A 13,361-nucleotide genomic window follows, 5' to 3' on the forward strand; every position below is an offset into this window, starting at 1 on the left:
AATTACCTGAAATACAAAAGCACGTATTAAGTACCAAAGTTCTAACAATATATTCAATAAAACTACATAATTAATACGCTAATATATATACAAAATACCCGAACATCACATCCCCATACTTATCTTTTGCTTTCCCTCAAGCAAACTCTAAAGCAAACATCAACCGCCATCATAGGTATGTAGATTATCGCCATTAATACTAGTAAGGTTTAAGGTCATACCCAGTTTTCCAGACTGACACTTTCTAGATTGACATCCCACAAATAAGGTTAAATGATATTATAAAAACAACAGAGCCGCCCAGACGAGTGTACTTTGTTTCCGGTTAAGGCATACATGTTCATACCGCTCACACTATCAACACTCCTCTCGGTTTAATATCTGGACTAGCAAAAGATGTGCCAGTATATGTCTCTGCCCTCAAATACCAAATATGAGTTACAACTTAATAAGCTTGCAGGTCAGTCTTATCTCCACCCATTACCCACCGGTTGCATAAAGACTCGGACTAGGGTTTTGCTGAGGCTTAGGTTGGGTGCGGAATAGGCATATCTAGTGACTAAGGTGAATGAAACCCAGTTTACAAATACACAAACAATTAATCAAAAATAAACAGACTGCTAATTACAATACTGAATAAGAACTGACTTTTTTTTAAACGAACTTCAACGAACTACAGAATACATAACTGAATATAAACATACATCTTTTTGTCTTTTTCTCCATTTTTTTTAATAGACAATACACTGAAGCATATATTATACAACTCTGACAAACACATATTTACAACTAAACCGAGACATACGTACAATGTGTACTATGCTCAACAACTGACTATATACAACTCGATAACGAACTGGATTTCATCACACAGGGTTAAAATATAATGAAGGCCAAGGCTGAAATGGTGTGTAATGTCTGGTTTAGCAAATAAACAGGAATGAGGTCCAAATGGGCTCCTAGGGAGATATTGTCGGGTAAGGAAATTTATTTAGTGGAGGAGAAGTGTATGTAAAGGTTTTCTAAAGTCTTAATCTCCATACAGGTGGTGGTATTAAGATCTTGATAAGCATGTGACAAGCAAGTTCTAACTCTGTAAAACATACCGGTTTCCCTCAATCAATGGTGTAAGACATGTTTTATATCTATTATATAATATGTGTATTAAGTATAGGGGGCCATCTCACAATATGTCTGGAATAATGGGCTGCCGATATGAAACATGTATACCCGTCCCCTTGACTCGTTATCCCCGCTTAAACGACCCCATTTTCAACTTCTCTTTTTTGAAAACATTTGTGAGTAAGACTATCGAGAAGCTGAAAAACCAACCATGACCAGAAACCTATAACTTGACATTAATGACAATAATTAACAGTTAACAACTTTAGTTTCTGAACACTCTTCGAGGTACTATCGGGCTAAAATTTTTCAAATTTCCCCCATCCCCACACTTGAGGTTTACATTGTCCTCAATGTAAGAACACTTAACATTGTCCTCAAAGTTAAAAATGATAGAACGATTAATAAACATTTGAGGGACGAGGTTGAAATTGACTTTTGGACTATTAAGCAATTTTAAAATTTCGGGGCTCATGTGTGGCGGTTCTACTAACAATTATACAATTACACTTTTAACGTTTAAAATAATAGAAACAAAATTAAACTATGAAACTGAAATCACCTGATATCAACGTGACTGGAGAAGGACCAGTCGGCTCGTGAACTCTCGTAACACTCGTATACTCTCATCTCATCCAATTACCAAACTGACAATCGAACCTGCAAAATCTCGAGATGTGTAGAAGCAAGCTTCTCACAAGTGTAAGACATAGGCCTTTTAAGAGTTTCGAAAATGAATAATTGTTGATTTTATTAAAACAATTACCGAGCCAAATTAAATCGTTTCATAATAAATTCTGTTAAATTAGTTAAAAACGTTAAAAGATCTAACTCATTTCTATTTCCCTGTTTTAATAAGATAAATTTAACATTTCCTTTATTTCTACTATTTAGTGAATTGATATTCCATCAAACAATAAGAAAGACGGTGGCGTCTAAACTATATATAAATATTTTTTTCTATATGTATTTTCATATTTAGTATTTACAATTTAAACACATACCATCCTTTTTCAGTGGACTATATGGCACTATTAGATCTGGTGTATTGGGACGTTTTGCATACCCAAAAAGCCTCAAAGCGTTTAGGAACACCGCCCCGGGGCGCTTTTGGTTGAATTTTGATGATGGGCGCTGTGTGGGAAGCGCCAGATTGGGGGGGGGATGTGATTGGTGGGTTTTTTATTTGTTTTTGTTTCTTGATAATTAATATAATAATGTAATGATTGGTTGGGGCTCCATCCACTACACCCATTTTTGTCAAAACGTCCATATAGTAATGTGACGTCACATGACCCACAACGCCTAAAGTCAGAAACATTCATTCTTATATAACATTCTACCTACCTTCATGATACACATTTTATTTTGGTCTCAATATATATATACAACGAGCATGATCAAACTTTGAATCGATTGTTTGATGATAGGTATTTGAAAAACAAGCAAGTTGGTAGTTCTTTAATTGTAATGTATATAGAATTATAGATAAGCACCTTAAAATAAACAAATTTAAATGTTTCGTAAAAATTTTAGTGTGACTAGGTGTTGGTCTTAGTTTTCAGAACAATAAAAAAATGGAAGCAATTTAAACATAGCAAATATTCGTGACCAACGACTGAGACCCGCAATAACTTTTCAGCATTTAGTTATATAATGGAGTAAAACAGCTACTGAATAACATACCGATCCCGAAACAAGCTAGAAATTTAATGAATAAATCGAGAACACAACACAATATTCTATTGTTTACATGTTATATGAACATTCCCAATATGTTCACAATGCATGCACCAAGTTAATTTTTACCCATGGTGTTAATATATACACAAACCATAATTATTAATATTAATGCATCATTCTATGCTAATAAACATAAAAACATGTGTTACAAATGCTATATACAAATGATATGGGTGGTTCTGATAGTTTGATATAGCGCACTCGAATGCTCTCTGGTGCGCGCAGATGGTCTTTAGATATTTAGTTTGGAGGGATTTCTTTCCCTATTATTAAAAATGCAAAATAAATATATACTGGTTAACCAAAGACAACCCCTAATATTTAACATAGAGTTAAGTGTCATTTTAGTACTTGTGATTTGGCCAACTACGCAACTTTAGTACATATTCTTTGTTTTGTGCAAATAGCTACCTTAGTTTCAAAAAACATGTATTTTTAGTACTTTTTTAAACTCCGTCTATTTTTTTCGTTAAGTCATATATGGCAACTTCGTTATTTTCTTTGTTTTTTCTTTTATTTTAAACGCTTATATATCTTGTAAAACCTAAACCCCAAATCATAACATGTTGGTAATCGAGAGGCTGATTGAATACATGTTGTGTACTTATAACGAATCAATGATTGATAAAGGAGAAAGGGTTTGGGGATTTAGTGTTTGAATTGATGTTATGATTTGGGGATTTAGGGTTTACAAGATATAAGCGCTTTAAGGAATAGAAAAAAAACAAAGAAAATAACGAAGTTACCAAATTATCCTTGACTTAACAAAAAAAATAGACGGGGGTAGGAAAAACTACTAAAAATGCAAGTTTTTTAAAACTGAGGTAGCCATTTGCACAAAATAAAAAATAGGTACTAAAATTGCGTAGTTGGCCAAACCATAAATACTAAAATGGTACTTTAACTCTTAAAAATATATTAACTCTCTCCCTCTCCTTCTCTCACTCAAGCACCCCACCATCAATTCAAGCTTGATTTTTCGGTGGGTTTCTCAGCGCTGGTCACAGTTGTCATAATTTTCGGAGATGGAATGGAAGGGTCAAATCACAAAACCATGGCAATGGTGGTGATGCCGGATCATAAAGGGATAATCACATCAAGTGATAGATAGACAAACAAATTTCAACTATTATTTCAAGTTGATTCGTATAATAGAAGAGCATGTGCGGATCTAAAGTGAAATAGAAGCTATAACATTATCTAATCATAATTTCATAACATAACAACTTAAATTTGTGAAATAAAAGACCACTACAAAATTAATTTGATTATATATCTATAAAACTATGCTTTCACAAAATACAAATATCCATTGATACGTTGAGAGTTACGAATGTGATAATAACATAGAAGAAACCGAAGGAGCAATTATTGTTGTATGATGGTGGTAGGACTACATATGACCTGTCTCCACTAGTAAAAGAACGTGGAAGAGCAATCCAAGTTGCTTTTTGCTTGTTACAAATCTAAAAATAACATTTTTTTTGTGATCACAAATTGAATTGCTATTTTAAATTAAAAGCGTACCCTTTTAAGTAATCAACATATCTAGTGTTGATTAGTTACCCGGAAAAAAAATATTTTCTTTGTACGAATCATTAGATAAGGTAAAACTTTTAAAATGGGCTATAAGCCTATAAGCCCTTAGTCATAAGTATTACTTACTAAAAACAAAAAAAAAATAGCCTCGGTTTCTCACACCACCCCAGTAATGGGGAAATTTGTAGTGCTTATGCAAAAGTTGTTTTAAAAATGGTATGGTCTTGAGAGATATTACAAAAATGGTGTAACCGTGGTTTGAAAACCACGGTTTGGGTATTTTTCTTTGAATGTGTCAGATGAGAATTTCATAAAATAATACTTGACCGGGTTATACTCATGAATTCATTTTCTAATACCACGACACTGGTGTATACGAAGCTGGAAATTTTTATGAAGGTTTGATGAGAATATCAAACTCAATATATGTATACAATTACATTGCATGTATTGATAACTACTAATTAAATTCCAAAAGAATCTTTCAAATTAAAAATATAGTTCATGAATGGATGGTACGAAAAATATGAGTATGTAATGCAAGTGACTAAAATATTTCGAAGAAAAAAAATACAAGTGACTAATAGTTAAAAATAGTGAAATGTCATCTTAAAGAAGAGAAAACAAAATAAGCTTGAACATCCTAAATATATTGAAGAGAAAAAATAAAAGAAAAGAAAAATAAGCTTGAAATCATGGATTGACCGGAAAAAAAACGTATTAATATGTATAGTTATCAGCATTAAAAAAAGATTAAACCGTGGTTTCAAACCACGACTGGATGGCAAAACCACCACATATTTGGAAGTGGTATTAGGTTTTATTTTTTTTATGCAATCCGTGGTTTGAAACCAAGGTTTTCCTTATTTTAATCAAAATTACTACTTTTTGACATACACATGTGACACATTCATAGAAAATTCATAAACCATGATTTCAAACCGCGGTTATACCATTTTTGTAACCATCTTTCAAAACCATACCATTTTTGAAACAACTTTTATAAAAGTACCATTTATGAAAAAATTTCCCAGTAATGGACGTATATTATCAAGGGTAATATATTTCTATAAGAGCCTTAAGTAATATAATATTTTTTATTAGGTTTAAATAATTGTATATTTAAATAGGCCCATTGAGTTTTGATCTAAATTTTGCAAAATTATTATTATTAATAATTTTATAATTATTATAAAGATTGGCTTAAATAAATTGGATAATTGAGTCTGTAACATTAAGAATACATATTTTTTTAAAAAATTAAAAATTCACATATATAAAATCTTTTTGCCAATTTTCAGGCCTACTAATTATTCAAATTTTTAATGTAATATATTAAAATTTAAAAGTAATATATCTTCATTAAAAGATTGAATTCATCTTTTAGCTTATATTAAAAGTAATATATCTTCATTAAAAGAGAAATTTATTAATTATAACACACAAAATATTTTGGTTATATTAAAAAGGAAAAATATTGTTAAAAAAGAAAACAGAAAAAGATATGCTAAAACTCTCATGGACAAACGTCACATTCGAATGCTCTAAAAAATAATCTATGTTATTAAAATGCATATAATAAGCAACTCTCACAAGTCACAAGTCACAAGTCACAAGTCACAACTAACAAACATCAAACCTACTTCCGTAAAGCTCATTCACAGAGCTTGCTTCAACAATGGAGAACAAGAAAGATGAGCAAAGAGTACCTGATGACGACGAGCCCCAAATCAACTACAGGGGAGTCAAAGCTATGCCTTGCATCATAGGTGTGTACAGTGTTGTAAAAGTCGACCCAGACAGGGAGTACAGTACTATGGGATTACTCATTGAGTACTTGGCCTGCTAGACCGACTTTTACAACACTTATTTATACTTAAGCTTCATATCCTAACTCTTTTGTAACATTTTTTATTAGGAAATGAGACATTTGAGAAGCTAGGTGCAATCGGACGATTTCGAATTTGTTAGTGTACCTAACGATTGTTTTTAACATGAAGAGCATAACCGCGACGACTCTGCTAAACATCTTCAATGGCACCACGAACTTCACAACTTTGCTAGGTGCATATTTATGTGACACGTATTTCGGTCGTTACAATACCTTAGGTTTTTGCTTCAATTGCATCATTCGCAGTAAGTTTCCTAGACTAAGGGGGTGTTTGGGATTGCTTATTTAAAATGTTTTTTGCTTTTTGGAGAGGCAAAATGTCCAAAATATCCCTCCGAAAAACACCTAAAAGCATCAAATTGGTGCTTTTAAGTGCTTTTGGAGGGGCATTTTAGACATTTTGTCTCTCAAAAAAGTAAAAAACATTTTAAATAAGCAATCCTAAACATGCACTAATATTTCAAGTGTTAATTTAATAATATGAATATGTTATGATCATATGATGTGTTGTTTTGTTTGTAATCAGAGGTTGTCGTTAATTGATTTAACCGCGGTGTTCAAAGGACTCCATCCGCCAGAATGCGGATCTAAAATAGACAGTCACTGCGCTGGTCCTACACCAGCGCAGTGGCTGTTTCTTTTGACTAGATTCACATTAATGATAATAGGAGCAGCGGGTATTCGCCCGTGTAATCTAGCTTTCGGAGCTGATCAATTCAATCCAAACACGGAATCCGGGAAGAGAGGGATTAATAGTTTCTTTAATTGGTATTTCTTTACCCTCACATTCGCGCAAATGGCGTCGGTGACGCTGGTGGTGTACATCCAGACGAATGTGAGCTGGTCCATCGGGTTAGCGATTCCAGTGATTTTCATGTTGATTTCGGTTGTGTTGTTTTTTGGTGGTACGAAAATATACGTGATAGTGAAGCCGCAAGGAAGTCCTTTTACAAGTATGGCGCGGGTAGTAGTGGTGGCGGTGAAGAAGCGACGGTTGAAACTGCCGCAACAACCCGGGTTGTCGCTATTTAACTATCGACCAGCGAAATCTATTAACTCAGCTTTGCCACACTCCAATCAATTCAGGTAACTAATCATATTCTTGTGACTATTCTTGATTTAATCTTTATTTTGATTAATTAACTCATATTTATGAAGAAGTTAAATAAACACTAGACCGTTAGATCATCCTCTATGGTGAGGGGCTTCGAAGCCCCTTCACCGTGACACGTCAGCGCCACGTAAGCACCGGGGGCATCGAAGCCCGCCCCGCTATGATTTAATGCCCCCATTCGTTCCCCCATATATATATATATATATATATACACACTAGTTTTTATCTCCCGTATGACGGGGGTTGTTTTATATTGTTTGTTCTAATATTTATTTATCTTGTTAATTTATATTTTTTTATTGTATGAAATTTAATAATATACTTATGGTTTAATGATAAATTGTTTCACAAATAAATGGGATGTTATAACCCGGTTTAAAAGCTATATGGTTTTGATGAGACCCAAGACCCGTTAATTTTTTTACTATGAAATTGGTTTCTTAATTATAAATAATATTTATAAAAGTTAATAATATACTTATGGTTTGATAAGATATATATCTTTTTTAAAATAAATAAGATACTATTTTTTATTATATCCTATTTTATAGGATTTTTACATAAATAATTTGGTGAGAATAATTTTTAATTTAATGAAATGTTATAAGCCGTTTAAGGAATATTTGGGTTTGGTAAGACCCATACCCATGAATTCGGGTCAAATGCATGAGAAGCCTCCATTTAAAAATTAAGCAAATCTGGTGACTCCAAAAAAAGGGGGAGCGACCACATCGCGACACGTAGGATTTTTATGTCTTCGTTTATATATATTATAGATAGATGTGTGTGTGTGAGAGAGAGAGAGAGAGAGGGGGGGGGGACCCACAATCACCATGCATCGCGCCCATCGTTTGGACGACCCTTGGGTCCGCACCCCACCACCAAGGGCACCCCTTGGTGGTGTTCCGGCCCAAGGGCGCCCGCCAAATCACCTGACCACGCCCTATAGCGGGTGGTCTTAACATGCAACATTTTTTAAAATGTATACATAGTATAAGACCATGTGTACTGCTAGCGTTGTGGCTAGCGTTTTGGGTGAAAACGCGGGGGGTACACCGCCCCCCCCCCCCTGCGTTATGATAAATTTTTTTTTGGTGCGTTGTATACAAAACGCGCATGGTGGCACAGAAATCAAAAAAACTAGCCGTTGGGGTGGGTGGGTCTTGGAGCCGTTGAGATTTAAATATATATATATATATATTAATTATATTTATACTATATAAACAAACCAAACTCATTTTTTTTAACACACTCCTTCTACTTCTATACCAATTTATATCTTTTACACAAATATTTCTACCAAAATGTTTCCAAACAACAACCAAAATATTCTCGATTTCGGCCAATATGCCCGTCAAGGCAACCAAAATCCACAACCGAACCAATCTACCGCCCCGACGCCAACCGTACCCGTCCCGCAAATGTATGACCCGCAAATGGCCGCGTACATTGCACTTCTACAAAGCTCTATGCCAAATGCGGTGCCCGGTTTCCAAAACCCAATGATAAACATTTTTGCGGGTTCGGGTTCCCAACCCGCCCCGGAGACCCAACCCGAGGTCGAGTTCGTGCCGGAGACACAACCCAAGGGCGGTTCGAGCCAACGCGGACGTTCGAAAAAACACGTAAAGAAGCCTGCCGGTGAACCTCGGGTTAAAAAGACGGTGATAGCATGGAGTATCGATGAGTGCGTACTATGTGCTCGTGCTTGGTGCCAAATATCGGAAGATGCCAAATGCGGTAGGTTTTTAAAATGCATATATATTTTTTTAAATTTCTTATAACAAACATTAAACTTGTAATGTTTTTACTTTTTTAGCGAACTATCAAAAAACGGGGGTATTTTGGCACAAAATTATAGAGAGGTTTAACAACCTTGGCGGGGACTCGCGTCGAGAAAAAGATTCGTTACTGTCGAAATGGGACGACATAAACACCAAATGCATGGCTTTCCATACGGTTTTCTCTCGGATTAATCGAACTAGGAGTAGCGGTGTCTCGGACGCGGAAGTCATGGATAACGCGTTGGTTGAGTTTCAACATAAGGTCGGCGAGACCTTCAACTACTTTGGCATTTGGAAAGACCTATTGAGGCATCACCCAAAATGGGGCATGGTGTTGGATGCCGAAGCCGAAGCCGAAGGCGAAGGTGGTCCGCGTAAAAAAAAGTCTAAAATATCATCTTCGGTTGATCCAGACACGCCCCGTTGCGACGCTCGAAACTTCAACTTAAGCGATAATGACCCCGTGAATACTACCGACATGCCTCGGCCGGGGGGTAGAAGAACCAAAGGCAAAGGAAAGGGTAAAGGGGCCGGTTCGTCGTCGGCAACGGGTTCAAATCCAGAATTGGAAAGCCAATTCCAATTAATGAACTCTCGACTCCAAGATTTACACAAACTTGGAACCCAACGACTTCAAGTAAATTTGGACGCCGTCGACCTACTTCGAAGGAATGAGATGGACAAAGACATCGAGATTTTATCAAACGAGCTATCCGAAGACGGCCCAATAGTCCAATCTCTAAAAGCCAATCGACGAGCGAAAATTTTAGAAAAATATAAAGAGTTTTAGTTTTATTAGTATTATTTATGTTTTTTTATTTTAATTTGATGTATTTTTTTTAATTTAGTTTAATGTATTTTTTATTTGAAAGTTTAATGTAATTTTTAATTTTATGTTAATTTATTTAAATGATTTAGTATTAAAAAAAACAAATAAAATTAATAATGACTGGGCGCCATGTGGCGCATAACCGCTGGATGTGGAGAGTTATGACTACAGCCTGTTTTTGTACAAAACTATAACTCTGACTGGGCGTCACGTGACGCATAACCCCTGGTAGTTGAGCTTTATGACTACACATGGTCTAAGATAGTTCTGACATAATGTATGGAATCAATTATATATAATCGTACAATGGACAATTGTAAGACAAAATATTTGTTAAAAATCATCAATATATAATTCATGTTTTCTTGTCATAAAAAAAATAATATTTGAGATCAAGAAATGACAAAGTTTTCAATGAAAACATAATAATGATTAGAGCTATAAAGACGTAAAAGCACTTAATTTTCTACCGACAAAAATATAACGAAGTAGGCAAGTTTGTGTAGTTTCAACTTTTCTTTGTGGTGCTTTTAACTTCTTGTTGGATTAATATCTATTATCATTTAAGGTAATGATTTTTTTTAATAGTTAATTTATTTTTTTAATCCCGTAAATCCTTTTATATATAACACAAACCGAACTACATCTGGATAATGGGTAAGCGAGCAACAAGCTGCGCCGCTATCCCCTTTTGAATCGCAAAGCCTATTCTACTAAATATAAATCCTTGGTTCCTCGGGCTCTGCGAGTCACTGTGAACCACCTTCTGCACCCGCTCTAAGAAGCGAACCGTCTCGGAAGCTAGGGATCCAAAAGTGTCGAAGGCAAATGGAATGAACACGCAAAACATCACGTGAACACGGTATTTCATTAGAATTTAGAAATGTATGGTTTAAGACATTGATTGGTGTAGGACCAACTTAAAATGTTGAAAATGACGTGCAATTGTCACATTCATTCACTCCCATAAATCGAGTTCACATTTCTAGTTCACCTAATATCAATAATTGTAGATATTTTCAAGGCAAATATAATATTTATTAGATTACTTATTGCGACATGGTTTTAAAACCATGTCATGTTTACTTTAACGTCTCGTTATGATTTAAAGCCTTCATTTTCTTGTTAAACCCTTACGACCTCACTTTTTTTCTCCATTACTGCCCGTTAACACACCACACCACTTGCTTTCCTCTTACCGTCCCTCTCTTACAGCCTTGGCGCGGTGTGCATGGCTTTAAAACCATGTCACATCACTTTATATAAAGCATTATAAATTTAAAATTATAAAGTAAAATTATGCTTTATACTAAAAAGTTAATAATTAAAAGATATGTTTAGGCAAGTTAAAGTGCTCTAATATAAAAGTTTTTTGAACCTTTTATACTTGATGATAAAAGAACCTTTTGGAAAGTCATATTTTTTCCACATGATTGGTCAAATGTCAATTTACAATCAACCACCTTTGACTGGTTGATAACCTAAGTTGCTTTCAAATTTCAATAATTCAATCAATTATCAAACCACCTATGACTAGAAGATAAGTTGCATTGTGTTCCATGAAAACTAACAACTTAGTTTTCTAGAAGATTTTTTATAAGGATGTTTTTTTTAACTAGTGTAATCTTAAGTGTACACCACTGCCACTAATTACATCCATTGTTCCAGTTTTAGAAGTTACTTTTGATTTTGGTCATTTTATTAGTCACGTAGTTTCTATTTAGACAGATGTATAGGTGTAAAGGGGTAGGCTCGAGCTTGACTAGACTCGAGATCGGATTATTTTATCTTATGAGGGCTCAAGCTCAAGTTCGGCTCGTTTCAAGCTCGGACTTGGCTCTTTATTATCTATTAATTAATTTATATATGTTAATAATTATTTTTATATACTTTGAGAAAAACTTTGAACGAGCCTAAGCTCGGCTCGAGCTCGACTGAGAAATGTAAAACTAATGCGTAGAAGCTTAAAAGGCATAAAAACTTAAAAACACACAATGGTCGAGCTCAGCCTCGATAACTAAACGTACTTTCTTTGAGGCCCAGGCTCGGTTCGAGCTCAAGTAGCTTGCGAGAGGCTCGACTCGTTTGCACCATAGTTATAACCATATAGTTTTCATTTAATGCCTGTACAACCATGTAATCAACAGGATGCTAAATTGCTAACTAGTAATGTTGATGGTGTGCGTATATCATCACACGTTAACTTTGATAAACCGATAATCATACGATGTTTTTGTCGTAGGTTTCTTAACGAAGCCGCAATCATGACACCTGAAGACAAAATCAACCCAGACGGGTCAGCATCCGACCCATGGAACCTCTGTAGCATACAACAAGTAGAAGAAGTAAAATGTGTACTAAAAGTTTTACCTATATGGGCTGCAGCCATCACATACTCCATAGCAATGACCCAACAAACACAATATGTTGTTTTCCAAGCACTTCAATCCAACAGACATGTTTTCAACTCCAAGTTTCAAATACCAGCTGCTTCCTACACTGTATTCACCATGATCACATTAGTCATCTTCGTACCGATTTACGATCGCATCATTGTCCCCCAACTCCGCCGCATCACCAAGAAGGAAGGCGGGATATCACTCCTTCAAAGAATCGGGTTTGGGATATCGTTAACGGTTTTAGCTTCACTCGTTTTCGCTTTAGTTGAACAAAAAAGAAGGAATCTTGCAATTACAAAACCCACATTAGGCTATGAACCGCACCGAGGGGAGATTTCGTCAATGTCGGCATTATGGTTGGTTCCACAACTATCTTTAGCCGGGTTTGCTGAATTGTTTACTTCGATCGGGTTAGTAGAGTTTTACTACAAACAGTTTCCTAAAAACATGAGAAGCGTTGCGGGTGCGTTTTACTTTTGTGGGATGGCGGCTTCTAGTTATTTAAATGGCTTGTTGGTGACGGTTATTCACCGGACGACTAGAAAGGCGGCAACTGGAAACTGGTTGCCGGAGGATCTTAACAAGGGTAGATTGGACTATTTCTATTTCTTGATAACTGCTATTGGGATATTGAACTTAGGCTACTTTCTCGGTATTTCAAGATGGTATAGGTACAAAGATGTCAGTGCCGCCCATGCTGGCGGCGCTGCCTCGGTTGAGATGGAGAAAAAATCCGAAAAATCGCTAGTTTGAAAACCAAAAACTATATTTATATATAGAAAATGAGAATGCTAGAATCTAGATTGTATTTATGCATATGTATAATTAATTACCTTTTGTTTGTCCAGTAAACCAGTATTACATTTTGCAGCATTGCTATTAATAAATATACTTAAAATCAAAAACCAATGGCTCATATCATATACTGATATACACAATT

At 35.2% G+C, this 13,361-nt stretch overlaps 1 pseudogene across 1 annotated transcript; it reads left to right on the forward strand.

Annotated features, from left to right (window-relative positions):
- The first annotated feature begins 6,020 nt into the window (after positions 1–6,020).
- Positions 6,021–13,291, forward strand: LOC143613404 (protein NRT1/ PTR FAMILY 2.9-like; annotated as a pseudogene). The gene is made up of 4 exons (XR_013150111.1): positions 6,021–6,173; positions 6,323–6,540; positions 6,822–7,381; positions 12,265–13,291. The product of XR_013150111.1 is annotated as a protein NRT1/ PTR FAMILY 2.9-like (transcript).
- Positions 13,292–13,361: the final 70 nt, after the last annotated feature.

This window comes from Bidens hawaiensis, unplaced genomic scaffold (genome assembly GCF_021521415.1).
Source record: "Bidens hawaiensis isolate Kalapana, Puna unplaced genomic scaffold, B.hawaiensis_p1.1 tig00037310_1, whole genome shotgun sequence".
In the NCBI taxonomy this organism is placed as follows: domain Eukaryota; kingdom Viridiplantae; phylum Streptophyta; class Magnoliopsida; order Asterales; family Asteraceae; genus Bidens; species Bidens hawaiensis.